The sequence below is a fragment of the Rhinopithecus bieti genome, unplaced genomic scaffold (assembly GCF_001698545.2).
Source record: "Rhinopithecus bieti isolate Rb0 unplaced genomic scaffold, ASM169854v2 scaffold_9876, whole genome shotgun sequence".
Classification (NCBI taxonomy): Eukaryota; Metazoa; Chordata; class Mammalia; order Primates; family Cercopithecidae; genus Rhinopithecus; species Rhinopithecus bieti.
In genome coordinates, this window is record NW_016806295.1 from 509,405 (window position 1) to 513,951 (window position 4,547).

Consider the following 4,547-nt stretch of genomic DNA (forward strand, 5'->3'; position numbering starts at 1 on the left):
AGCCCAGCCTGACCAACATAAAGAAACCCTGTCTCTCCTAAAATACAAAAATTAGCCGGGTGTGATGCTGGTGCCTGTAATCCCAGCTACTCAGGAGGCTGAGGCAGGAGAATGGCTTGAACCCGGGAGGTGGAGGTTGCAGTGAGCTGAGATCGTGCCACTGCACTCCAGCCTGGGCGACAGAGCGAGACTCCTTCTCAAAACATAAGGACAGGTAAGAGACAGAACAAACTCAAGCAATTGTTACCTTTAGGTAGAAGACAACAGAGGACTTGTATTGACTTATTTTTGTGTGCTCTCTAAATTCTCAAAACTACTCAGCTATCACTTTTGTCATTAAAACTCACAATAGCACTTTTGTGAGGCTAAGAGCTTGCCAAAGGTAAGCTGGTGCAGTGTGTCCCCACTCCATCTCCCAAAAGATGTCCACCAACATTCATGACCGTACTTTTGGACACACCCCAAATGCCCTCAACATGTCCACACAAGGACGGACACGCCCAATGGCTGTGCAAAGGGATGATGTAGAACTGAGGGCGTCATCCCAAAGTCACCAAAAACAATGCTTTACCACAAAAGCAGGCTGCTAAAGGAGTACCAAACACACGAAGCAATGCCATGTGCTGCTCATGCATCCATACCTGCTATGGACTGAATGTTTGTGTCCCTGCCAAACTCACATGTTAAACTCTAACCCTCAATAGGATGGCATTAGGAGGTGAGGCCTTTGGGAGGTGTTTAGACCATGAGGGTGGATCTCATGATTTCATAATCCTCATGAATGGGATTGATGCCTTCACAAGAAGAGATGTGAGAGGGATGATCTCTCTCTCAGCCATATGAGGATACAAGGAGGTGGTGGCCATCTGCAAACAAGGAGGAGAGCCCTCACCAGACACTGGATCTGTTGGCACCTTGATCTTGGACTTCCCTGCCTCTAGAACTATGAAAAGTAAATGTTTGTTGTTTAAGTCATCCAGTCTATAGTAATTAGTTTTAGCAGCCTGAACTGATGAGTATCTATAGACCAAGAGTATGAAACCACATGATGAAGGTTAATCCCAAAGTCAGGACAAGATGACTGAGAGGGGCCCAAGGGGATTGCAACATTAGATTTATTTAGGATTTACAGGTATACCTTGTTCTAATGCACACCATTTTATTGCACTTTGCAAATATTGTGTTTTTTAGAAATTAAAGATTTGTGGCAAATCTACCTTGAGCAAGTCTATCGGTGCAATTTTTCCAACAGCACATGCTCACTGTGTGTCTTGGTCACATTTTCACATTTTGGTATTTCTCAAAATATTTCAAACATTTTTATTATTATTACATCTGTTATGGTGATCTGTGATCAGTGATCTTTGATGTTACTCTTCTAATTGGAGTGCCATGAACCACTTCCATGTAAGGCAAATTTAATTGATAAATATGTGTGTTCTCACTGCTCCATCAACCTGCCTTTCCCTGTCTCTCCCTCTCTCCTCAGGCCTCCCTATTCCCTGAGACACAATATTGAAATTAGGCCAATTAATAACCCTCCAATTGCCTCTAAGTGTTCAAGTGAAAGGAAGAGTCATAGGTCTCTCACTTTAAATCAAAAGCTAGAAATAGTTAAGCTAAGAAGCCATGCGAGGAAGCTTCAAAAGGTGAGGTAGGCTGAAAGCTAGGCACCCTGTGCCAAGTAGTTAACCACGTTGTGAATGCAAAGGAAATGTTCTCAAAGAAACTTTTAAAAGGGCTACTCCGGTGAACACATGAATGACACAAAAGTGAAATGGGCTTATTGCTGATATGGAGAAAGTTTCAGTGGCTTGGATAGAAGATCAAACCAGCCACAGCATTCCCTTTAGTCAAAGCCTAATTCAGAGCAAGGTCCCTAACTTTCTTTCAATTCTACAAAGGCTAAGAGAAGCTACGAAGCTACAGAAGAAAAGTTGGAAGCTAGCAGAGGTTTGTTCATGAGATTTAAAGAAAGAAGCTATTAGGCTGGGCGCAGTGGCTCACGCCTATAATCCCAGCATTTTGGGAGGCTGAGGCAGACAGATCATCTGAGGTCAGGAGTTCGAGACCAGCCTGGCTAACACAGTGAAACCCCGTTTCTACTAAAAATACAAAAAATTAGCCGGGTATGGTGGTGCGCACCTGTAATCCCAGCTATTTGGGAGGCTGAAGCAGGAGAATGGCTTGAACCTGGGAGGCGGAGGTTGCCGTGAGCCGAGATCGCACCATCGCACTCCACCTTAGGCAACAAGAGTGAAACTCCATCTTAAAAAAAGAAAAAAGAAAGAAGGCATCTGCACAACATGAAAGTGCAAAGGCAAAGCAGCAAGTGCTGCTATAGAAGCTGCAGCAAGTTATCCAGAAGATCTTAGCCAAGATAATTGATGAAGGTGGCTTCACTACACAACAGATTTTCAATGTAAATGAAACTGACTTCTATGTGAGGAAGATCCCATCTAGGACTTTCAAAGCTAAAGATAAGTCAATGGCTGGCTTTAAAGGACAGGCTGCCTTTCTTGTTAGAGGCTAAGGCAGTTGATGACTTTAAGTTAAAACCAGTGCTCATTTACCATTCGGAAAATCCTGGGACCATTAAAAATATGCTAAATCTACTCTGCCTATGCTCTAGAAATGGAAGAACAAAGCCTGGAGGACAGCACACCTATTTACAGCATGGCTTACTGAACATTTTGAAGCCCACTTTGAGACCTACTGCTCAGGAAAAAAGACTCCTTTCTGATGAAACTTGAATGAATGAGGAGTTGCTTCTTATGGATGAGAAAAAACAGTGGTTTCTTGAGATGGAATCTACTCCTTGTGAAGACGCTGTGAACATTGTTGAAATGACAACAAAGGATTTAGAATATTCCATAAACTTAGTTGATAAAGCAGTGTCAGGGTTTGAGAGGACTGACTGCAGTTTCAGAGGAAGTTTTACCATGGGTAAAATGCTATCTGCATTGCACACTATGGAGAAGTCCATCACTAAAAGACTAGTCAATTGGTGTGGCAAACTTCATTGTTGTCTTATTTGAAGAAATTGCCACAGCCACCCCCCCAACCCTCAGCAACCACCACCCTGATCAGTCTGCAACCATCAACAATGAATCAAGACCTTCCAGCAGGAAAAAGACCAAAACTTGCCAAAGGCTTAGATGATTGTTAGCATTTGTTAGCAAAAAAGTATTTTTAAATTAAGGTATGTACATTGCTTTTATAGACAGAATGCTGTTGCACACTTAATAGGCTACAGTATAGTTTAAACATAACTTTTATATGCACTGGGAAACCAGAAAATGTGTTTGACTCTCTTTATTGTGATATTTGCTTATTGCAGTGGTCTGGAACCAAACCCACAATATCTTGAGGTCTGCCTGTACTAGAACTGGGTGGTGGGAAAAGTGGGGCTTGTTTTTCCTTTCTCTGTATTCACTTTAGGTGTGAAATGTTTGACAATTTGACAATCTGTGACATGGTTCACAGATGTGGTTCCTGCCTGTTATCGGGGCTTGGCCAGGTTCAGGCAGGCCTGCAGGCTCTCCCCACAATGGGCAGATTGAAGTGTGCACAGATGTCTGTGACAGGGCTGTGACTAGCCTGTGATCAGGCTGTGGCCAGGCTGCTGTCTGGACCAGGCAGAGCTTTGTCCCATAATAGGGGTGCTGCCAGGGAGTCTGGCACCTGGAGCACAGCCACTGGCTTGGACACGAGCCATCCAACAGCGTGGAATAAAAATAGAACTGCTTCAGCTGGAGAGGAGACAGGCTGAGCTCCCTGCTGAGAGGCCTTTAAAACAAGAGCAGGTTTCACTGATCTGAGACTAGGTAAGGATGCTGCCTCAAGTCAGGAAGGAGTCGAAATCATCTGCCCTGGTACCTGGAAGTGTCTGAACATGATGGGGCTGGGTGGTTATTTTTCTTCTTATCAGCTGGCACTGTCCTTTAGGAAAGCATTAGAAACTGTTTTTGGTTGTTTTCCCTTCATGTCTAGGTAAAGAATGCACGCTCTGTATACAGTTGCTGACAGTTGTAAAACTGAGAAAGAGCCAGTGAAAATGATTTAAAAAACGAAACAGTAAGGCTGGGCATGGTGGCTCATACCTGTAATCCCAGCACTTTGGGAGGCCGAGGCGGGCAGATCACCTGAGGTCAGGAGTTCGAGACCACCCTGACCAACGTGGAGAAACCCCATCTCTACTGAAAATACAAAATTAGCCGGGTGTGGTAGTGCATGGCTGTAATCCCTCCCAGCTACTCAGGAGGCTGAGGCAGGAGAATCACTTGAACCCGGGAGGTGGAGGTTGTGGTGAGCCAACATTTCAGGCTGGGCGACAAGAGCAAAACTCTGTCTCAAAAAAAAAAAGAAAAAGAAAAGGAACAGTAAAATATGTTTATTTTATGGAGTATTGAGTCATGATGTTCCAGGACTTTGGAAGTAATTTGACTGTTGGTTTTATTTTTAAAATTCAGGAATTCTAATCACACATATGAACAAGGTTAAAAAATACCAAAAAAAAAAAAAAAAAAAAAACCCCCAAAATAATA